Source organism: Triticum urartu, chromosome 4 (genome assembly GCF_003073215.2).
Source record: "Triticum urartu cultivar G1812 chromosome 4, Tu2.1, whole genome shotgun sequence".
Classification (NCBI taxonomy): domain Eukaryota; kingdom Viridiplantae; phylum Streptophyta; class Magnoliopsida; order Poales; family Poaceae; genus Triticum; species Triticum urartu.
The window spans coordinates 236288154-236313686 of NC_053025.1; positions in this window are offsets into that span (position 1 = coordinate 236288154).

Sequence of the window (25533 nt, forward strand, 5' to 3'; positions counted from 1 at the left end):
AAGCTCTTGACCTAAACATTCTAATAAGGCCAAATTCACATAATTTTGGTACTGTTAGAAATAGTTTTATGTTGCAAGAGCTATTTGCTTGGTTTTGATGTTTCCGAATTGTCTTCTTCGATCTTTCTGATCTTTTGAGTGATTGCTTATGTGTGGTTACTATTGCTTGCTTACGATAGATTGACCGAAGTGTGACGAGTAGATCTATCAAGAGTTTTGAGTGTGAATCATCTTCATCAACATTGCAGGCAAGTTCACACTTTGATCATACATTTTCTACAACCCAGTTTTTATTGCATTAGATCAATTCTCACACATTGCATGATTAGGATCTAATTAACTTGTGGGATGGGAAGTAGATGAGGTAGTACCTATTACCTGTTTATTAGCAAACCTTTGGGAGTTACTTCTACGTTTGCTTATTATGCCATGCTATGCTAGTAGACGTGGATTGGGTGAGTGAAATCCATGACAGACGTGAGATTGATAATTAATGGTTTATCTAAGGTGGCAACTTAAACACACATCTGGGTGGATTGAGGCACCTGGGGTTTCCACGACTTGCCTGTTTTTCTTTTGGACCGCCACCCAGGCTCAAAGGGATCATGAGATTATTCATACTAGAAACTTCTGTGTGCAGCCACAAGCCATTATGGGCTCTGGCATAGTTGACTAAGTTGTGCGAACTCTTTGAGTGGTAGACTAGCAGATGTAGGGGATGTAGGTGGTACGGTCTACCCGATCGTAAGGTGCTAGCGCTTCTGAAAAACTATGTCTCGGTCATCCGTTTCTCAAACACCCTGTAGTGCGAGAAACCAAACGGAGGCGATCGAGTCTTGTGGGGAAAAGTGCGCAAACCTCTGGAGAGTGTATAAACTAATCATGATTAGCCGTGTCCCCGGTTATGGACATCTTGAGTATCTAGTTCTTGGATTATCCTGTTGATCTCAACACGTTACTTTAAATGAATATTGTTGGGTTTTAATGATGTTACTTAATTGGGATTGAGAATGCTGTCAACCATTCTCAATGTTTACCACCATGATAGTAATTAATCTTATTCCTTTGCAGTAGGGAAAAATTGGCTTTACGCAAAAACCTTATAACCATAGAGCTTTTCCACCAGCCATATATGCATGTAGTGATAGCCATTGTTTATCATTTTCTCTATGGTGTGAATTTGCCAGTACATTCAATGTACTGACCCGTTTCGGGCTGCAACGTCTCATGTTGCAGGTTTCTTACGACGAGTAAGTGATACGTTAGGGTTACGATTTCTACACTCAACTTTGCCGTTGGTGTTGATGGGAATCCACAACCTTGTTGCTTCCGCTATATGGATTGAGGTAATAGTATTTACGTTACTTTATACATGTGATTTACCTCTGTTATAAATCCTTCGAGTACTGTGTGTGTCAGCATACCGATCCAGGGATGACACTTAAGCACAGAGACTTGATCCATTCGGGTCAGGTCGCTACAAGATGGTATCAGAGCACATGTTGACTGTAGGACGTGACCCTAGAAACTGGCAAGCCCATAGCAAAGATTTTTCTCTACAACTTTCCCTTTCAAAAAGATCTTTTACCTCTCTTCTCTTCTGAGCTTATTCAAAATATTCCCTTTTAGTGAGACCATACCCCTTTCCCCTTTTGACCACACGAAGATTCGACTGATGAGACCACTCCAAGAAGTACAAGATATCGGACAACTAAGACCACTTCGGAATGAAGAGTATTTTCCTGTGCATCTGAATAATGGAAACTACAATGGTTGAAGACCGAAGACAAGTAGAATTTGAAGGCTCTGAAGAATTCCCAGATTTGTATGACCTAGGAAGGCTACCCTTATGGAACTTGGCAGACTATGGAAGTTGTCAATACCCGAGATCAAGGTGTATCGGAGAAAGACCGGAGCATGTAGAGTTAAGAACTCAAGGATTTGTCAAGAAAACCCTAAGGCAGGAGATATCAACTATGGAATGATAGCTCATGGAAATGACAAGAGCAGAACACAGCTATCCATGAAGTTATCTCCCGCTTATGCTATTGTCACCGTGCTGAGTTAAGCATGTATATGCATGGAAGGATTGGATGGTAGAAGGCTGATGGAGCATCTATCAGCAAGAGGTGAAGTTAACCTTAGCTAGTGTATCACCAGGATCTGGAGTGTTACATTAAGAACTTAAGATGGACGCTAAAAGAAGCAGTATTTTGACAAGGACAGTATGACCATGATTCATGTGAAGGATGTTGAAACCAGAAGTTTGAAATGCAACTACGGAATATTAAAGGATGTTATGTCAGCAAAGATGAGCTGGCAAAAGGACTTGACAAGGACAAGTATGACCGGAAGAAACCATTGGAGGCATGAACAAGACTTGAAGAGTTTGGCGACGTTGACCTTAGAAGACCAAACCCCTGTTATACACCTACGTTAGATGCGACGATTGTGAGCTGTCATTTGTTTGTTGTTTTTCCGACAGCCACAATAAAATCTGTCTTTTCAAAACTTTGTTTGTATTGTGTGTATCCCTCTCTATCTCTCTTATCTCACCCCAAAACCCTTGGACCCAATAGAGGATGAATGGAGATGAGCTTGTATTTTCTGGACCGATGAGTCAGTTGGAGACAGACCGATGGATTCAGAACATGGAGGATCACATGGAGAATAACCCTATAGTTGGACATGATATGACCCAGCATGCTCTTCTGTGCTTTGAAAGAGGTGCTGCTACTTGGTGGAGGATGTACCAAACCATGAATGGATGGCAAGGAGTAACCACTTGGAAAGAATTTAAGTTGACTTTGCCAAAGTCTCGGTTTGTGTCCCATAAGTTGAAACCTTATGGAAAGGATATGAAGAAACATGGTGCATGCAAGATTTGTGGAGAAATCGGACACAGCCATAAAGAACACAAGGATGAATGCCCTAATTGTGAAGGAAGTCACCTAGTTGAAGAATGCCCAACTAGGCAAATTACTTGTTTCTTGTGTGAAGGGACTACCCACTACCCTGCTCAGTGTCACATTTACCCCTTGGTATAAAGAACCATCCAACAGAAGAAAGAAGCAATGAAAGGAGCCCTCATGGGAATTTTAGAAGAAACTGTGATGAAAGAAGAGGTGGAGGACACACCCAAAGAAGAACCAATTAAACCCTGCACCAAGTCTTGCTATTCATGTGGAGAAGAAGGACACATCTCCCAGAATTGTATGAATGGGGATCTAGTAGAATTCCCGACGGAGGAAATAGAGTACGACCCACAGGAAATAGAAGCCCTGATTGGAATGGAAAAGTCCAGGAAGAGAAACTGATTGGATTCCAGGAAGGACCTGAGTCATATCACCTGTTACAGGTGCAAGGAGTCAGGGCACTACCTCAACAGTTGCCCAAAAAGGAAACCTCGATACTTTTCAGAAGTAATATGTTTTAGTTGTAATGGAGCAGGGCACTTTGCCAAAGAATGCCCAAAGGAGAAGGAAACTTGCGCTAGATAGTTGAGTTTGCAACAAAAGAAATGGAGTAGTAGAAGTGAGAACATTTTCTTTTATATTGAGGTGTTGAGTTGAGACATGTAATGGAGAGGCGAGAGATTGAAATCATTTGAGAATGAATAAAGTAGCATCGTTGGTACTGATATGGATTTTATGAGTTGTTACTCTATGAAGAAGGATTTTAACCATTTTTGAGGATAAGAGAAATATGGTCTATGGAAGGTTTGTGCATTTTAAGGGTGGTAGTACCCTGTAAGAACCATTGACCCCTGGAAAAGATAAGGATACTCCACTGAGTGGATTTCGGACAAAAATGAATACGAGTTTTGTCTCGATATGTGTGATGCCCCAAGAGTATGTGGGATGAAGTTGGAGACCGTCAGTTGTTTGGACCAAAGGTGATCAAAGGAGTCAGAAGAGAATGTTAAGTTGATTCGAGATAGACTGAAGGTAGCTTAGTCCAGGCAGAAGAGTTATGTAGACTCAAAAACTCAAGGAGGTAGTCTATGAAATTGGAGACAGAGCATGTCTTCATGTGTTCCCTCTGCAAGGAGTTAAACGAATTGGAGTTAAGGTAAAAGTTAGCCCCGAGATTTGTATGACCATACCAAGTTTTGGAGCGTATGAGAGAAGTGGCCTACAAGTTTGAGTTACCCGAAGGACTGTCAGGAGTTCAAGATGTGTTTCACGTTTCCCAGTTGAAGAAGTGCCATGCAGAGATGGCCAATATTCCCTTGTAAGGACGCTTGACCGCGGAAAGGATAATGATGTTCCATGAAGTGGAATATGGACTTCATAAGTATAAGTTTTTATCTCGGTATGAGGGATATCCCACGAGGATGAAGAGATGAATTACTATTGGATATAAAGGAGGTATGATGTCGGAAATATGGATCAATGGAAACTCCATGATGAGTCTCAGTAATCATGTCCTAGTTTGGTGCCAATAGAAGGAAGGAAGATAGTACAATTGGATGGATTTAAGAATACTAGGAAGTTGGAAGTTGGAATAATGACCAGTTGCCCAATGATAAGTTCAAGGACTACAAGTGATGAGGTGTGCCATAACCCACAGGCCCCAGGACCTGCCAAGAAGCAAGCACATTCTTGCTGAAGGAAAAACCCTGGAAGTGGATATACCTTTGTCGACAGACGATTTTATAGGAGTTTCCGCAAAACCTGAGAGTTGTGAAGGAACGATAGATGTTTGTCTGGCTTGCAGAATCAATGGATCATTCCGAACTTGGTTCGTCGACGAGAGAAATTCTGCAATGCTTGTGAGGATGACCGAGTGTTACAATGCGAGATTCGCTAAACCATATACAAGGTAATGATTTGGGTGCGGGATGGATTGATCACCATACCGACTTACTCTTATTATTCGCCTTGCTATATGGGATGGTAAATCTGAGTGACTTACCTATAGTGGAGAGACGACGATCAAAACCTTGTTTAAACCTTAGAATGGTATAAGAATTTTTCCCTTGTACAAGGCAGCTTTGCCAACCGTAGGTTATACGGTGAGGATCAACCCAGACCCATTTCCTGCAGGAGAAACCATAAATTGTTGACCACCATGAGATATCGATAGTTGTTTAGTTTTGGCGCCCGACCCGTCAGCTAAGAAGACCCAATCTCGGAATAACCTTACCAAGAGGAAAGGACAGAAGAATTGAGGAAAAGGTTATGCCACTACCGGAAGAGCCAGAGAAGGAATTTTCCGAGGATTTGAGAAGACCGACATTGTTAACAATATGGATGAAGTATATGAGTTTCGATGGAGCTGTAACCATGCTTCTAAGGGTGGTAGCACCCCAGACCCCGGAGACGATTGATGGATTTTTTAGGAGACCCCAACCCTAACCTATTTCTTTCTAGCCTCTCCGAATCTCGAGGATGAGATTCATTTTAAGGGTGGTAGGTCTGTAACATCCCAAAATTCTAAATTTTGGAATGTTATAATAAATAGATAGATTTGATTGATTGTTTGATTGTCTGAAAGTGAGTGAATTCGAAACTTTTTGAAAGTTAAATGAGAGGGAATAAAAGGACTTTCCCAAACTTTCATATTTGCTTTCTGATCTCCATGAATTCAAATTATTTTCAAATACAAAACCCTTGAGCGAAGATGATATGACTTTTTCCATTTAAAAAATTAAATGAAAGGATATTTGAAAATAATTGAATTTCATTTGGAAATATTTCAATTCATAAACTTCATGCAACTCAATGATTTTCACGAGAGAAGATAAAATGACTTCTTCAAATTATGAAATATGAGTTGGGAGTTTCAAAGGATCAATTTCAAGTCCTTTTGGAATTAATTTTTCAATTTGGATTTATTTGAGTTTTATTCAGATTATTTTTCTCCAAAAATAAAATATATGGAAATTAGGGTAACATGATTCCCTACAACAGAAAATTGGAGAAAAATTAATTTGAAATCATTTTGGTATTTTTAAAATGATTTTTATTGGATTTTTTTAGACCAGAAGCACTCTTTGAATTATCTAAATTACTGTGGATTTTATTTGGCATTATAAAAATGTTCAACTTGTAGAAAATCTATTTCTAAAAATTTTGATACATAATATGCCTATATAAAGTTTTATTTTTATTTTCGTTTTTTAGTTTATCTCATTCTGTTTTAAAAAAAACTGCGCGCGCGCCTGAAGCTAACTGTCGCCCACGTGCGCATCAAAGTACCAGCGGGCGTCCTAATTTTTTTCTTTATCCTATATGGGCCAGGCCCAGCCAGTCTTTTCAGTTTTTTTTTCTTAGGCCGAATTTTCAAAAAAAAACTGCACCGCGCACGCTGCGGCCGGCCGAAGGCCTTTAGGCCCATCCGTCTCTTTTCTTCTCTGTTTCGTATATTTTCGTCTACGTTTAGTCCCACATTGCCTAGCCTTTGACCTCTAAACCTCTTTTCCACCAATAAATATAGACACATAGAGCCTCCAAAAATCATCCGATTCGGGTTAAATCAATATTTTGGTTTGACTAGATTCATTTAAGAAAAATATATTTCTACTCTCCGGCGCGACTTCTAGAAATTTTCTCTTCTTTCCAAAGTCATCTTTTGTCTGCCTTATAAAGGTATATCTCTTTGTTTTTTTTCTTCTTATACTTTCGTAGTTTATTTTTTTTTGACTAATACGATAAAATAATTAGATTATCAATTAGTCTACGTATTTATACATTAGACCCTAGCCTGTATCTATTTTTTTTCTTCCGTAAAACAACTTGGCCTTGATTTTTCAAATAGCCATAACTTTTTACTCATTAGTCCAAATCCAACGAAACCAACGCCCACTTCTTCGTTATGATGTCCTCTATCCAGTAATCCATCACAAACATGTTTTTAAAAATTTTAAAATTTGAATTAGATCAGATTTGAATTCAAACTTGTTTTGATCATATCTTTTTATCCGTAACTCCGTTTGAGTTGATTCTTTTTGCAAATCGAAGCTCTTGACCTAAACATTCTAATAAGGCCAAATTCACATAATTTTGGTATTGTTATAAATAGTTTTATGTTGCAAGAGCTATTTTCTTGGTTTTGATGTTTCCAAATTGTCTTCTTCAATCTTTTTGATCTTTTGAGTGATTGCTTATGTGTGGTTACTATTGCTTGCTGACGATAGATTGACCGGAGTGTGACGAGTAGATCTATCAAGAGTTTTCAGTGTGAATCATCTTCATCAACATTGCAGGCAAGTTCACACTTTGATCATACATTTTCTACAACCCAGTTTTTATTGCATTAGATCAATTCTCACACATTGCATGATTAGGATCTAATTAACTTGTGGGATGGGAAGTAGATGAGGTAGTACCTATTACCTGTTTATTATCAAACCTTTGGGAGTTACTTCTACGTTTGCTTATTATGCCATGCTATGCTAGTTGACGTGGATTGGGTGAGTGAAATCCATGACAGATGTGAGATTGATAATTAATGGTTTATCTAAGGTGGCAACTTAAACACACATCTGGGTCGATTGAGGCACCTGGGGTTTCCACGACTTGCCTGTTTTTCTTTTGGACCACCACCCAGGCTCAAAGGGATCATGAGATTATTCATACTAGAAACTTCCGTGTGCAGCCACAATCCATTATGGGCTCTGGCATAGTTGACTAAGTTGTGTGAACTCTTAGAGTGGTAGACTAGCAGATGTAGGGGATGTAGGTGGTACGGTCTACCCGATCGTAAGGTGCTAGCGCTTCTGAAAAACTATGTCTCGGTCATCCGTTTCTCAAACACCCTGTAGTGCGAGAAACCAAACGGAGGCGATCGAGTCTTGTGGGGAAAAGTGCGCAAACCTCTGCAGAGTGTATAAACTAATCATGATTAGCCGTGTCCCCGGTTATGGACATCTTGAGTATCTAGTTCTTGGATTATCCTGTTGATCTCATCACGTTACTTTAAATGAATATTGTTGGGTTTTAATGATGTTACTTAATTGGGATTGAGAATGCTGTCAACCATTCTCAATGTTTAACAACCACCATGATAGTAATTAATCTTATTCCTTTGCAGCAGTAGGGAAAAATTGGCTTTTCGCAAAAACTATAACTATAGAGCTTTTCCACCAGCCAAATATGCATGTAGTGAAAGCCTTTGTTCATCATTCTCTATGGTGTGAATTTGCCAGTACATTCAATGTACTGACCCGCCCGTTTCGGGCTGCAACGTCTCATGTTGTAGGTTTCTTACGACGAGTAAGTGATACGTTAGGGTTACGATTTCTACACTCAACCTTGCCGTTGGTGTTGATGGGAATCCACAACCTTGTTGCTTCCGCTATATGGATTGAGGTAATAGTATTTTACGTTACTTTATACATGTGATTTACCTCTGTTATAAATCCTTCGAGTACTGTGTGTGTCAGCATACCGATCCAGGGATGACACTTAAGCACAGAGACTTGATCCATTCGGGTCAGGTCGCTACATGCCATAACTTTGTGTGTGCTGCTCCGTTTTGTGCATGCTATATATCAAAATGTTCGTCATGATGTGCTCTTCATTTCATTCCGTTGTGCCAGGCTTGTTTCAGTCCATCTTGATGCCCAAATCATTGATGCAAGAGTGCTATAAAATGTTAGGTGCTGATTCTTAGCAGCGTATGAGCATTTGTCATTTTTGCTACAATTATTGTGTGTTGCATATGGGCATGAGCTCTACATGTGTTTTGGTCTATGTCATGCCATCTTTATAGGGGTGTATGCCATGTATTTTTGTGATCAATGTGGTGACTAGCACAAGGTAGCTCTCGTGATATTGCTGATTTCCGGGACTTCGAATTTCACTAAGTCATTTCCCTGCTATTATTTTTATGTCATGTATTCATGTTGCTACAGTGAGATCCATACTTCTTTTGAGTATGTTCAGTAAGGATGATTTTGACATATGGTTGTGCTCTATCCATCCATGCCCCTGTTTGTATTTTTGGAGTTCCCTAGCATGACTGAATCTTGCTCTATTTTTGCTATAAAATGTTCCTGGCAGATTGTTTACATGTTAATCAATTTTTCCAAGGTTGTTGTAGTTGATCCATGTATGCTATGTACTTGCTCTTGCCATGGTTAGCCTTATGATCATGTCTTCTTGCTGGTAGTATGCTTATCTTTTCATGCAATGCCTTGTGTTGAGTTAATCGAGCTTGCAAAGATACCTTCATAATTCTGTTTATGCCATGCCCAGTTTTCTGCTAAGTCTGAATCTCTTAACGAAACTTGCTATGTTTACATGGGTGCCATCATATCTCCTGATCCTTTTTGGCTTATGGTCAGTAAGGGACGTTTGTTCTATGCTTTGAGTAGATTCATGCCATGCCTTGTATTCATATGTTCTGTTCCTTTAGCATGTTGTTATCTTGCTCTAAACATTGCTTCCTGATGTTAATTCCTGGCATGTTAGTATTTTCACAAAGTCTGTGATGGTGATATATTTTGCACTTTTGCCATGCTTGTTTGAACCTGCTATTGTGTGATTTATCTGTAGCTCAGTGTTCATTTTTGTCAAGCATCTTGAGTAGATCACTGCCATGTGCTTTGTTGCTATGTTGGGGTGTAGTAGCTTAGATTCTTGTTGCATTTTAGATGGCACCGTGCTGTTAATCGCAGAATTGTGCCATTATTGTTTTGCTTGCCATTTGCAAACCGTGCATCCGATTCCGGTGATCTTTATATCGATTTCGACCGAAATCATCTCATCTTTCCAGTGGCACAATTGGTTTGCTAAGTTGATGCCTTGTTCATATTTTCCCTTCCGAAGCACGCACATGCATTGCATATCACATCTTGCATATCATGCCATATTTTGCATCATGTTGCTTACGCATTGCACCGTGGTTGATTATTGTTTCCTTTGCTTGTGTTCTTGATTTTGGTAGAGCCGGGAGATGATTACGTGATTGAGGAACCCATTGAGTACGCTTACGAGGATCAAGCTTTCGTCAACTCGGATAACTTTGCAGGCAAGATGACCATACCCTCGAAATCACTTCTATCTTTGCTTGCTAGTTGTTCGCTCTATTGCTAAGCCGCGATACCTAGCACTTGCTATATCATGCCTCCCATATTGCCATGTCAAGCCTCTAATGCACTTTTCCTAGCAAACCGTTGTTTGGCTATGTTACCGCTTTTGCTCAGCCCCTCTTATAGCGTTGCTAGTTGCAGGTGAAGATGGAGTTTGTTCCTTGTTGGAACATGTTATTGTTGGGATATCATTATTATATCTTGTTTACTTTAATGCATCTATATACTTGGTAAATGGTGGAAGGCTCGGCCTTATGTCCGGTGTTTTGTTCCACCCTAGCCGCCCTAGTTTCCGTCATACCGGTGTTATGTTCCTTGATTTTACGTTCCTTACGCTGTTGGGTGTTATGGGAACCCATTGACAGTTTGCTTTGAATAAAACACCTCTAGCAAGGCCCAACCTTGGTTTTAACATTTGCCACCTAATCCTTTTCCCTTGGGTTCTGCAGACTCAAGGGTCATCTTTATTTTAAACCCCCGGGCCAGTGCTCCTTCGAGTGTTGGTCCAAACTGGGCGATGTCCGGCGCCCCCTGGGCAACCAGGGTCTATGCCAACCCGACGTCTTGCCCATCCGGTGTTCCCTGAGAACGAGATACGTGCGACTCCTATCGGGATTTGTCGGCACATCGGGTGGCTTTGTTGGTCTTGTTTTACCATTGTCGAAATGTCTTGTAACCGGGATTCCGAGTCTGATCGGGTCTTCCTGGGAGAAGGAATATCCTTCGTTGACCATGAGAGCTTGTGATGGGCTAAGTTGGGACACCCCTGTAGGGTTATGAACTTTTGAAAGCCGTGCCCGCGGTTATGGGCAGATGGGAATTTGTTAATGTCCAGTTGTAGAGAACTTGAAACTTAACTTAATTAAAATGAATCAACCGCGTGTGTAGCCGTGATGGTCTCTTTTCGGTGGAGTCCGGGAAGAGAACATGGTCTCGTGTTATGCTTTAACGTAAGTAGCTTTAGGATCACTTCTTGATCACTTTTAGCCTCTCGACCGTCCTTTGCTTCTCTTCTCGCTCTCATTTGCATAAGTTAGCCACCATATATGCTAGTGCTTGCCGCAGCTCCACCTCACTACCCTTTCCTACCTTTAAGCTTAAATAGTATTGATCGTGAGGGTGTGAGATTGTTGAGTCCCCGTGACTCATAGATACTTCCAAACAGATGCACGTGCCGATGATGCCAGTGCAGATGACGCAACTGAGCTCAAGTGGGAGCTCGATGAAGATCGTGTTCATTGTGTTGTTTCATTTCCAGTTGATCAGTAGTGGAGCCCAGTTGGGGCGATCGGGGATCTAGCATTTGGGGTTGTCTTTCTTTATTTGGTTCCGTAGTCGGACCTTGATTGTATTCTGGATGATGTAATGCTATATTTATGTATTGTGTGAAGTTGAGATTGTAAGACAACTCTTTATCCCTTTCTTATTCAATACATGGGATGTGTAAAGATTACCCCTCTTGCAACATGCCTAGTATGCGGTTATGCCTCTAAGTCGTGCTCCAACACGTGGGAGATATAGCTGCATCGTGGGTGTTACACTGGCTCACTTTGTTAAGTTAAGTCGGCCTTTGGGGAATACATATTTGGTTCAGTGACTATAAGTCCCGGCTCACTTTGGTAAAGTTAAGCCGGCCCTTGGGGGCTACACATTTGGCTTTCAGTGACTGTAAGTCCCGGCTTTACTTTGTTGAGTTAAGCCAGCCCTTGGGGGCTACACTTTGGAAACTTTGATAAGTCTAAAGTATACTCATTACTTTTCCTATACTCTATAATTGGGGGCTACTAGGGATATAAGCATATCAGCAAGGCTAAAAGAGGAAAGGGATGGTTCCATACCTCATATTTCTGCTTCATAAGTTGAACTGGCCCAGCTTCCATGTCTCGACTTGTGTTGAGGCGGCTCAAATAGCCCGCATACACGTCGCCAGCACTAAAGGAGGAGTAGCTCTCCAGGTCCATTTTTGCCTTGCCTTTTTCTAAGGAAGGAGACTCTTCCTTAGTACTATGCTTAGCTAGCACAGTTGAGGTTCCTAGCATTGTGTGAGTTGTCCCAATGATTGTCACATCATCAGAATTATGATCAAGGGGGGTCTCTTCAGTTATCTTGGCTAGGATGGGCAGCTTAGGGCTTGGCGGGTCATGACTAGCAGCTGGATTTACTTCAGAATTCATCGCTTCAAAGACGACAGTGTCAGCTTGCGGAGTCAGGTCGTTGGCAAGATCATCAGGGGTTTGAATTGAAGATTCAGGGGCCTCTAGCACCTGCCTCTCCGTCTCAGCAGCTATGGGGTCTTTCTGTTTGTTCCCCTCCTTGGCCACGCCTCTGTGACAAGATTACAAGAGGTTATGAGTATATCATTACACATTATTTATGAACAAATTGAAGTACTTACCATTGGGCAACCTTGAACACAGGCATTTGAGCCGGTAGAGTCGCCGGATGATGGAGGCGTCTCCTGATAATTTGAGTCGGAAGGGTTAAGAGGTTGACGAATGAGACCAGTCTTTGGAAGGGAAAGAGTCAGGCAATGAGACACCTCGTTTCGATGCTTGCAAGGGGCAGGCGTGTTGGGTAAGCCAGAGACAAGATCTTGAGCGCCGTCACTCCGGTTCTTACGCCTTGACTCGTGTTGCTGTTTCTCCAAAAGAAAGTTGGGTTCCAAATGAGCAAGTGGGTGTGAAAATCTTACTTTTTGGATGACTCGCCTTGTTTTCTTTCTTGGTAAAGGTTCTGAGTCGGAGAAGATAGTAGTTACCTCTGCATCATGAGCCTGGCTTGTCTCCACGTCGTCCTAAGAAGAATCAGCATCAATAAGTTGCATAAAGAGAAGGCCAAGAGAATCAGGTTCTACCTCCGACTCATCCAATTGGAAAAGATCTTGTGTTGTTTGCTTGCTGCGATGGCCTATGCCATGGGATTTGGTTCCCCTTGCCCTTTTAGCTGGCGTGGCGGTGGCTGGCATTTAATTCCTCCAAAAAGAGGAGTCGGCCTGGTTTTTCATGAGCAATAAGGTTAAAAGGCTTGATATATAGGAGAGTTAAGCAAGATGAAGTTTACACAAAGCACTTATAGCCGGAGCCAGGTTTAAGGGCGCGGAAAGGGTTTAGACCCGTCTTACTGCAGTTTTCCAATGATTCCCCGAGGAGTGACATGATGATATCATTGATCTCCTTGTCAGTTAATTGGGTTGGGTTTAAGCATTGTGGGTCTTTGGTATCACCCGCATATTGGCACATTAAGCCGCTACACTAGCTCAATGGCAAGATCCTCCAGGCGACCTAGTAGCGAACCAAATCAATTCTGCTTAAACCGTTGGCGATCAAAGCCCAGACCTTTGAAAAAGTGGAGGCATACAGACCACGTTCTGCAGCGGTCAATTGACCTGGAAGCGAGCCCCTGGTGGTGAGCCGGTAGGGGCGATAACCCGGCAGGGGGTTCTCTCTGGCTGGGGAAGTGTCCTTGCAATAAAACTAGGTGTAGTTCCAATCTTCGGGGTGGCTTGGCAGGGAAGCTGACGGGAAAGTTACATCTCTCCACCTCTGAATGGAGACACGCAAACTAAGCCCGCCTGTCATCTCAGTTACGATTGATATAATAATAGTCTCTGAAGAGGTCAATGGAGGGTTCTTCCCCAAGGTACACTTTGTAGAACACTTGGAAGTTTCCTATGTTGGAGACGGAATTAGGGCTAGCATCTTGTGGGTGAAGGTTATAAAAATGCAGAACATCCCGGAAGAATTTTGAGCCGGTGGTGAGAAGCCATGCAGTAGGTGGTCTGTGAAAACTACAACCTCACCCTCCTGGGGTTGAGGGGGACATTCAGAACTGGGAGCCCGCCAGTGGATGGCCTCTTTGGCAGGTAAAACCCCCATGGTCACATAGTCAGTGAGTGCGTCCTCTGTGACTCTAGAGGTAATCCAGTCACAAGTGGTGGGTGCTTTAGTCATGATGAGTGATACGTCTCCAACGTATCTATAATTTATGAAGTGTTCATGCCCTGTTTACAACAATTTTATATGGTTTTGGTATGATTTTATTAGAACTAACCCGGATTGACGTTGTTTTCAACAGAACTATCATGGTGTCGTTTTTTGTGCAGAAATGAAAAAATTAGTTACATGTCTTATTTTGTTGTTGTCCTATGGTGCCTTCCATGCCACGCACACGTGAAGAATTCCCGCTGTAGGGTGTTGCAATATGTTCATGATTCGCTTATAGTGGGTTGCTAGAGTGACAGAAGCTTAAACCCGAGTAAGGGGGTTGTTTCGTAAGGGATAAAGGGGACTTGATACTTTAATGCTATGGTTGGGTTTACCTTAATGATCTTTAGTAGTTGCGGATGCTTGCTAGAGTTCCAATCATAAGTGCATATGATCCAAGTAGACAAAGTATGTTATCTTATGACTCTCCCTCATATGAAATTGCAATAATGATTACCGATCTTGTTACAATTGCCTAGGATAATTCCGCACATCAACCCATCATTATTCCACACTCGCTATTTATAATATATTGTAATATATTCTAACTTTATGTTAACAACACCTACTTTTATATTTTAGTTCTATGATATCATGCAAAGCTATCCTCTTCATACCCATAACATAGTTTTATTTCTCGTTTCTAGATGGAAGCAAACGTTCGGTGTACGTAGAGTTGTATCGGTGGCAGATAGGACTTGAGAGAATATTGATCTTACCTTTAGCTCCTTGTGGGTTCGACACTCCATACTTATCACTTCCATCTTTGGAAATTGCTATGATGATTCCTTGCACTTGGGGATTATCAATGAGCTGGGGGCAGTGAGCTGTGACCAAAAAATAAAGATCTAGCGGGTTAGGATAAATATTATAAACTACTTAAGTGATTATAAGATGATTCATCGAATAAGGAGCAAATTATAACAGGAAGGCTGGACATTGTGGACAATTCAAAGAATTCATAGTTTCTATTAACTATAAAATGGAATGACTATCAGGATATGAGAGTATGGCGAGTTAAGTTGTGAAAGTATGAGCCGGCAACGTATCGGCTGGTTAAACAAAGTTTTTGGATTTCTTGGCAGGTTATAAACTCATAGTTAAGCCTGCTCGATGCTAGCGGGTTACCACATCATTATTTAAGCAGCCCAAGCAAGGAATGGTGGATCAGTTGTTTGTGATATCAGAATTGTTGAAATATTGCTAAGTGTTGGACAAACAAGTTTCACGGGATGCGGCTATATTTATGGATCTACAGCAGTTCAAAAAGGGAAGTTATTTCTAGACCTAAGATACAGCAGAGAAGAACTAGTGAGCTATGTATTGATGCAAGGAGTAAGAAGATTCATATAAGGTGCAAGATAGAGGTTGAAAACAACGGTCGCTCTTGCTGCATACACCTTTCGGATTGAGCTGTGTTTTCTAAAGCCAGAGATGGATGAAATTGGACGAACTATGACGAACTCTGTGAACTAGGGTATCCTAATGTGGATCTGAATCAAGGAAGGAGTGTTACCTAAAGATTTGAGTGAAGAGCGGAGGGGCGCCGTAGTTCTCTGGTCCGAACAAGTTGGTGCAGCGGCCTCGACGGAGCAGTTGGCGCAGTTCGGCGGTGAAGGCGAAGCTCCAGTGGCAATGGGCAGCGCGAGGAAGAAGAAGAGAGGGAGATGGGGGTAAAAGTGAGAAAGGAAGCCCCCCCCCCGCCCCTATTTATAAGGGAAAAGTGAAACAGTAAAATGGCAGGAGCAAAAATTGAGGGGACGTCATGATTATCTCAACAGTGGAGGCGCCTCAATTATCGGAAGGCCAGTTAATGCAAAAAGATCTGTTGTGATGTCATGATTCTTTTTGGATTTTTTTCGTGTGACATCATGGCAGGTTAAAAGAATTCATTTAAAGATAAATGTTGGAAGGAATCAAATAAGACTCGCCAACCAGAGCAGTGAAGATTGACATGAACAAGTTCAAATCAATCTGGGGCCTAATGTTGCGGATATAACCCTGCGGTGTGACCCGCCCAGGAGGGGCCATTACACTGTTGGCGACTCAATAGAAAGGGCTTCAGTGGGCCTAAGAAGATGAGATATGGAGATGGGAGGCGGCTTACAAGTGGGCCTGTCAAAGGCCCAAGACCCGGAGATGAAGTTGTAACCCAGAGGTATGAGCCGCCTATTGGCGACTTGCCTAGCAAGGCAAGGTGATTTAGAAACCGAGTTATTCACATTGTGTGATCCGACTTGGACTCTTGTAAAGCTCTGGGCCTCGACCTGTGTATATAAAGGCGAGACCCTGGGTGGGTTAACTCAAGAAACAATTGATCGATACCTAGGTCAAGTGATTTCGCTCCCTTGTAATTGATACCCAATCAATACAACTAGAAGCAGGATGTAAGCTTTTACCTCGTTGTGAGGGGCCGAACCTGGGTAAACCTTGTGTCTTTCGTCCAGCTCAACCCCTTCAAGTTAACCTACGTTGTGATGGCCCCACACCTAAGTCCTTTCACTAGGGCATATGTCGTGACAAAACCACGACAGGGGTGGTCATACCATATATGCAGATGACACTCGGTTGTCTTAAATTTATAGCAGAATCATTCTGATCTCGGAGCACAAAGCGTCGAAAGATGAACAAGAGTCATATGGAGATACGATTGGCAAAAATTTGCTCACCTGTCAAAAATTCTCGTCATCAGTGATGTCCATATCAATGACTGAGAACTAGACTTGGATCTTGAATCACTCAAAATTAATTATGAGAGATATTAATTTGAGTGGGAGTGCACTATAATATTAAAATTTGTTTTAATACACTAGTGCAATATTAATTATTAATTATGTCTAAAATTGTTTGTATTTATCATTGTAGATTAAATGACTCACAATATGTTTAACTTAGCCCTTATGCTTGGGAAAGAAAATTTGGCTGCAAATGGTGGAAACTATGCGGTTTGGTCCGCAACCTGAGATTCGTTCTTAGGAGTGCTAAGAAGGAGTATGTGTTGGATCAACGCCTAGGTGGTGCTCCCTCAAAAGATGCATCACCGGAAGAAGTTGCTGCTTATACTGCTCGTAGTGATGACTATGAGGTAGTCCAGTGTCTCATGTTAACTTACCTGGATCCTGAACTACATAAGTATTTTGAACAATCTACCACTCAGTTTATAACTGGGTCACTAGAAGTGTTGTACAAGAAACAAGCAAGGACCGATCGGTTTGAATTAACCAAGGCCCTACTTGAATGCAAGATGAAAGAGGGTTCCTCAATGAGTGGGCATATAGTGAAGCTTCCTGGCTATGTTGATAGACTTGCTTCACTAGAATTTGGAATTCTTCCAACACTTGGTACAGATATTGTGCTTGCTTCACTCCCCGCATCTTATGATGGTGTTATCATGAATTACAACATGAACGGGATGGAGAAAAGTGCAAACGAGTTGTTTGCTATTCTCAAAACTGTGGAAGCTGGAATGTAGAAGAACAAAGAAGTGTTGATGGTCAACAAAACTACCAGTTTCAAAAAGAAGGGAAAGTCCAAGAAGAAATCTACTGGTCGGTAAGACCGTCTCTCAGAACAAGAACAAGGGTGGATCCTCTAAAGAGACTGAATTTTTCTACTACAAACAGAAGGGTCACTGGAAGCGGAAATTCAAGAAATACCTGGCACACAAGAAGAATGGTTCTTTCGGTAAAGGTATACATGTTATACAAAGTTTGTCGGGGATATGCCCCACGGCATGACCCGGCCGGACTTGGCGACTCACTAGTGACCCGTCGTGACTTGGCGACTCACTAAGTGACCCGCCTGGATCTCTCCACTCACTGATGAGCCAGCCGGGCCTGGTGACTCATTGGTGACCCGGCAGGTGGGTCATAGGAGCGACATGACCCGATGGCCCAGAAAGCGGCTTATGGAATGCGAACTCATGTACGCTGGCTTAAGAGGAAATGCATAAGGAATATTCTCTTAACAAAGGAAGCAAGACTAGGACTCCACTTGTAATAGAGTAATCCTAATCCTAGTAGGACTAGTCATGTAACCCGCCCCTTCAACTTATAAAAGGAGGGGCAGGACACCCTAAGAGGGATGGGTTTGAGACAGACAAGTCAATAGCTCTCGAGAGAGAGGTAGCCAAAGAGCACCCATGTAATTGTGAGCACCATGATCAATATCAATGAAGCAGGATGTAGGCTTTTACCTCCACCGTGAGGGGCCAAACCTGGGTAAAAAAAATCGCGTCTCTCGTCCCACTCAACCCCTCTCAAGCTACTACGTAGATTTGTTGGCCTCACGACTAAGTCCTCACACTAGGACATCTGCCATGACAAATCAACGACACTTGGCGCCCACTGTGGGGCCTCTGCACGGTGGTGTTGACTTCTTGGAGGGATCTATTCCTAGGGTTTCGAGAAGTTTGCAATTTTTCAGGTGAAGAAAGATTCTGATTAGAAGGATTCACATCAACTACAAGTTCATCAGTCAAGATATGGGTTGCTGCATCTGTGAGCCGTCGCTGTCGTGAGATCAAGTCGGTTGAGATTAACTCTGCTGCAAAAGTTGTTGTATACGGTCGCTACAGCCACACGCCATTGAAACCGACAGGGATTCTATTTAGCGTGTGAAAATTACTCAAGTTGCAACCGCTTTGTCCGACCAGTACAAGAATCAAATTGCCGGGGCCCTTTCTTTTTTCTTTGGCTCCAGTTTTTTGTGCCAATTGGACAAGCCTGTGAATATTAACTGTTGTTTCTACCATTTCTCTCCTCCACGGGAAGGCCAAAAATCAATTCATCTACTGGGCACTACTTTTTTCTTCTTGCACATTGAAGTCATCTATCAAAGGCATATGATCAGGTTGATTGGAATTTCTTGAAGCAAGTGATGCAACAGATGGGGTTTTCACATCGATGGATTGACTGGATTATGACTTGTGTCACATCGGTGAGGTATAGTTTAAAACTAAATGGAACCTCCTTGGATTCATTTGCACCGTCGCATGGGCTTCGGCAAGGTTATCCACTCTCCACGTTCTTATTTCTGTTCATTGTTGATGGTCTATCTTCTATTCTCAGAAATAGGGTGAACTCTCGAATTATTTTGCCAGTGAAAATTTGTCGTAGGGCTCCGGGAATCTCTCATCTTTTGTTCGGAGATGATACACTGCTATTTTTTAAGCAAATCGTGTATAAGCGGAAAGAATTAAGTCTTGTCTTGACCTTTATGCTAGAGCTACAAGCCAGTTTCTAAATTATAATAAGTGTTCAATCATGTTCGATGAAGCATGCCCTACCAATCTTCAAGAGGAGGTCAGAGATACTCTGAATATTCAGAATGCTGGTTTCGAGGAGAAATACTTGGGTCTTCCAACACCCAATGGTCGTATGTCCAAAGGCAGGTTTCAAAATTTACAAGCACAACTCTTGAAAAGACTTGTCCAATGGGGTGATGGCCATCTTGCTCAGCCAGGTAGGGAAATTCTTATTAAATCAGTGGTGCAAGCACTTCCTACATATATTATGGGTGTTTTTAAACTGCCTTTTTCTGTGTGTGATGATTTAACAAACATGACGCAAAACTTCTATTGGGGTTCGAGGGAAGGAAAACGAAAGGTTCATTGGAAGGCTTGGCAGAAACTCCAGCAGCCAAAATGTAAAGGCGGAGCTGGGTTTCGGGACTTTTGGATATTCACTCAAGCACTACTCGTGCACCAGGCATGGAGAATGTTGACAAAGCTGGATAGCCTATGTTTTAAACTTCTTAAAGCTTGGTATTATCCAAATGGGAAGCTAGAGGACACTGTGTTGGCAGGTAATGCCTCATCCACGTGGACGGCGATTCCTCATGGCCTAGATCTTTTGAAGAAGGGGGCTGATCTTGAGAGTCGGCAATGGCCAGCAGATCAGAATTTGGCGAGACAATTGGATTCCAAGGCCTTTCTCATATAAACCTATCTCGCCGCAGGGCACGTGTCGGTTCCGCTTTGTCTCCCAGCTGCTCAACAACAATGGTTCATGGAATGTAAATTTGCTGCAGTCTATTTTCTTGCCATGTGATATTACAGAGATCCTAAAAATTAGAGACTCGCCAAGACTTGGAGATGATGTGCTTGCATGGGGACCCAGAAGATTGGGAGCCTTCTCTGTGAAATCTGCTTACAACATGGCTTTTGAAGAAACCTGCAGAATGACTTCGGTTGCAACTAGTTCGGCGCCTGATGGTCGTAGGACGTGTCGGACAATGATATGGGGTAGCAACGTCCCATCTACAATCAAGAATTTTGCTTGGTGTGTGGCTGTGAACTTGCTTCCAACTTTGTAAATAAACACAAGCGAGGACTAGAGGAGTCAGATGTGTGCCCAGTGTGCGACAGAGAAACTGAATCTTCCTTCCATGCTTTATGTTGATGTCCCCTAGCCGTGGACCTTTGGAACTGCATGGGGGAGGCATGGCGTCTGCCAAGATTGGGAGATATCAGTAACAAGGGGACCGAGTGGCTCCTTGATATTTTATTTCTCCTAAATGAGTTTGAACGGGTAATGCTACTCTTCACACTATGGAGGTGCTGGCACAATCAGAATGAGGTTGTTCATGGCAAGGTTCCACCTCCGATGGATGTCTCAAAGCAATTCTTGTGCAGCTACCTTGACTCACTACTTGCAATTGCTCAAAACACATAGTGTGAACCTTTGAACGGAAAAGTTGTAATAACTTATGCTAGTACCAAAACACCACATGAAATAATAGGTCAGGACCCACCTGTTAGGTGGGTTCCTCCATCGACGGGTTGGGTCAAGTTCAGTACAGATGGATCATGGATAGAGGAAGGTGGAGCAGGAGCAGGCATGGTTCTGCGCGAATGTCTTGGAAAAATTAATTTCCCTTCTTGCAGGGTGCTCTTCTCCTGCCGAGATGCACTTGAGGCTGAACTATGTACTTGCATGGAGGGTATTTCTCTTGCTATCCAGCGATCGGAGCTGCCGATTTTTGTGGAAATATATTCTGTAGTGGCGGTGAATATGGTTAAGGACAGAGACATGGACAGGTTTATATTTGCCTCCTTGGTGAATAAGATTAAACACTTGATGTCCCTTCATACAACTAGTGTATTCCATATCAAACATAACCAAATTGTGGTTAGCCATTATTTGGCTAAATTTGCAAGAACTGAAGGTAGAACAGTAGTTTGTTGAGCTCTGGTCCCCCACAGGTTATGGACTTTGTGTAAACTGAATTGTAATTCTCTAAATCCTTAATTAATACAAGTCTTACTTGAAAAAAAATGGCAAACAGAACAAAAAGAAGACGGCGCTTGAGGGAAGTTCTTCAGAAGTATTTCATGCACCGCTCGCCGGTCTATTCCGAGTCAAACTCGTGGTCGCATAGCCATCATCGCATCTAGCTCCCAGTCGCCTGCCTCGCGTTACCAATTGTCGGCTGGCCAGCCGCTGCCACTCCGAGTCACCTACCGCTGTTGTTCCTGCACTTGGTCGCATCACCGTTGTAGGCCTTCGAGCCGCGCCAGGCCTCACTCCTCTGCCACAAGTCACCGTAGCCTTGGGCTTAGCCTCGCGTCACATGCCCCACCAACGCAGCTGCACGGCCTCCGGACTGCGGGCGCGTCGGCTCCAACAGTCAGCTCCATCCGTATGCGCAAGGAAAAAGAAAGCGTTGAGCCGGCTGGAAAAAGTCAAAAGCTCTTATTTGTACAGCCTACAAGATCTAATTGATCTGGTCTGGTCTGCTACTTCTACATGCGAGACCTGAGATTCTGTTTGGTAATTTAATATTATCAGTCCATTCAAATCCACCGGATGGCAAAAGGCTGCAAAAGGGTCAAGGTTACCAGCGTTTGCATCTTGCATGCCATGTTTCTCTCCAAAGACTTACTACTGGTGCTACATTGAAAAGCACAATGGCACAATCTCCAAGAAGGACCATCATCCATCACGTGAAAGACAAGACTAGTCAAAGTGATGGATCTATTACTCCATTACCGGTGATACTTTGTTACTACTACTTATCTGTCTAGCTCTAGATTGACAGAGGAAGGCCACGCGGAGACCATGGTGCAAAAATACTACTCCATGAGGTTGTCAGACGCGTCCGAAGATTTAAAAGATCGGATGAAGTTAAAAGTATATCTGAGAACTCTTTTCGTCCGACTATGTCATCCAACATCGATGCCCGCGTTTGTCTGATAAACATATCAGGACAATTATTCACTCCAAAGGTGGTGTTATACCACGGATATGGAGCACATGACAACACTGACATTTTGTTTGTGTCGTGCCGCTCAATGAAACCGGCCACAGACGTGCCGCGTTAAGCCTGAGCCACCCACCTCCACGGTCTCCCCTTTTTTTTTGAGCCGCCGTGTTTCCAAAGCTGCCTTCACCTCCGTCAGCCCTTGCCATACGTTGAGATGTCGGGGCCGCGATGAGCCGCCCCTACCGCGTTGAGCCGCCGGGGCTGTATTGAGTCGTCAGTTTTGCCTGAGCCGTCGGGGCTGTATTGAGTCGCTTGTCAGCTTTGTTAAGCTGCCCATGCTCACTGGTCCCTACCATGGCTTCCAAACAAATCAGGTGAATTCTTTCCGGTCAATTTTTATTTATATGTTTTTATTCTTTAAAGAACAAATACTACGTTTTGCGATATTGTTTATGCAAGACAATTATCACTACAAGAGCGATTGTCATGCCATGGATATAACGCTCGCGCCAATATTGTCATGCGCCGGTATCCGACTATACCGCATTGTTCAATAAATATGTGTGCGAGTCGCCGCCCTGTGGCCCGGTCTATTCCAACAACTCTGAAGCGAGTTGATATATTATTAGTCTCTGCCTCCACCGGATGGCTCAATAGATAGGCGTACAAGTTGCCGCTACTGTGGTTTGTTTAAACTTCAACAGCTGGCTGGGATGAACCACTAGCCAGATTACTGATACAAATCATATGGGGTCATTTATAACCCGCCGAGCTTCAACATATTATAGTGTTCCGATGTTCAACTATATACCCGTTTATATCACAGTTAAATATGGAGAATCTCAAGACAACTCCTCGAGTCGTCCTAAGACTCGAGGGTGATGTCTACTACGCAACCTTCTTCTTATAGACTCGTGTTGGGCTCGAAGCGCAGAGTTTTGTAGGACAGTAGCAAATTTCCCTCAAGTGGATGACCTAAGATTTATCAATCCGTAGGAGGCGTAGGATGAAGATGGTCTCTCTCAAACAACCCTGCAACCAAATAACAAAGAGTCTCTAGTGTCGCCAACACACCCAATACAATGGTAAATTGTATAGGTGCACTAGTTCAGTGAAGAGATGGTGATACAAGTGCAATATGGATGGTAGCTATAGGTTTTTGTGATCTAAACATATAAAAACAGCAAGGTAGCAAGTGGTAAAAGTGAGCGAAAATGGTATTGCAATGCTTGGAAACAAGGCCTAATGTTCATATTTTTCACTAGTGCAAGTTCTCTCCACAATGATAACATAATTAGGTCATATAACAATCCCTCAATATGGAACAAAGAGTCACTCCAAAGTCACTAATAGCGGAGAACAGACGAAGAGATTATTGTAGGGTACGAAACCACCTCAAAGTTATTCTTTCTGATCGATCTATTGGGCTATTCCTATAAGTGTCACAAATAGCCCTAGAGTTCGTACTAAAATAAAACCTTAAGATAAACATCAACCAAAACCCTAATGTCACCTAGATACTCCAATGTCACCACAAGTATCCGTGGGTTTGATTATACGATATGCATCACACAATCTCAGATTCATCTATTCAAACCAACACAAAGCACTTCAAAGAGTGCCCCAAAGTTTCTACCGGAGAGTCAAGACGAAAACGTGTGCCAACCCCTATGCATAAGTTCACAAGGTCACAGAACCCGCAAGTTGATCACCAAAATATACATCAAGTAGATCACGTGAATATCCCATTGTCACCACAGATAAGCACATGCAAGATATAGATAAGTGTTCTCAAATCCCTAAAGACTCAATCCGATAAGATAACTTCAAAGGGAAAACTCAATCCATTAGAAGAAGGTAGAGGGGGAGAAACATCATAAGATCCAACTGTAATAGCAAAGCTCATGGTTCATCATGATCGTGCCAAATCAAGAACACGAGAGAGGGAGAGATCAAACACATAGCTACTAGTACATACCCTTAGCCCCAAGGGTGAACTACTCCCTCCTCATCATGTAGACTACCGGAATGATGAATATGGCCACCGATGATGGTTTCCCCCTCCAGTAGGGTGCCGGAACGGGCTCCCGATTGGTTTTGGTGGCTACAAAGGATTGCGGCGGCGGAACTCCCGATCTAGGTTTTGTTCTAGAAGTTTGGGGATATATAAGAGGTGTTGGCGTCAAGAACAAGTCAGGGGAGTCCGCGAGGGGCCCATAAGGTCGGGCCCCCCACCCTTGTGGTGGCCTCGGGACTCCTCTGGTGCATCTCCGGTACTCCGTGGGCTTCTTCTGGTCCATCAAAAATCGTCGTAAAGTTTCAGGTCAATTGTACTCCGTTTGATATTCCTTTCATGCGAAACTCAAAAACAAGGAAAAAATAGAAACTGGCACTGGGCTCTAGGTTAATAGGTTAGTCCCAAAAATCATATAAAATAGCATATAAAACATCCAAGGTTGATAATATAATAGCATGGAACAATCAAAAAAATATAGATACGTTGGAGATGTATCAAGCATCCCCAAGTTTAATTCCTGCTCGTCCTCGAGTAGGTAAAACAAAATTTTTGATGTGGAATGCTACCAAACATATTTATCCATGTAATATTCTTTATTGTGGCAAGAATATTCAGATCCATAAGATTCAAAACAAAAGTTTAATATTGACATAAATGAAGGAAATATGCCCTAGAGGCAATAATAAAGTTATTATTTATTTCCTTATATCATGATAAATGTTTATTATTCATGCTTGAATTGTATTAACCGGAAACATAATACATGTGTGAATACATAGACAAACAGAGTGTCACTAGTATGCCTCTACTAGACTAGCTCGTTAATCAAAGATGGTTATGTTTCCTAACCATACACAAAGGAGTTGTTATTTGATTAACGAGTTCACATCATTAGTTGAATGATCTGATTGACATGACCCATTCCATTAGCTTAGCACCCGATCGTTTATTATGTTGCTATTGCTTTCTTCATGACTTATACATGTTCCTATGACTATGAGATTATGCAACTCCCGTTTGCCGGAGGAACACTTTGGGTGCTACCAAACGTCACAACGTAACTGGGTGATTATAAAGGAGCATTACAGGTGTCTCCAAAGGTAGATGTTGGGTTGGCGTATTTCAAGATTAGGATTTGTCACTCCGATTGTCGGAGAGGTATCTCAGGGCCCTCTCGGTAATACACATCACATAAGCCTTGCAAGCATTACAACTAATATGTTAGTTGTGAGATGATGTATTACGGAACGAGTAGAGAGACTTGCCGGTAACGAGATTGAACTAGGTAT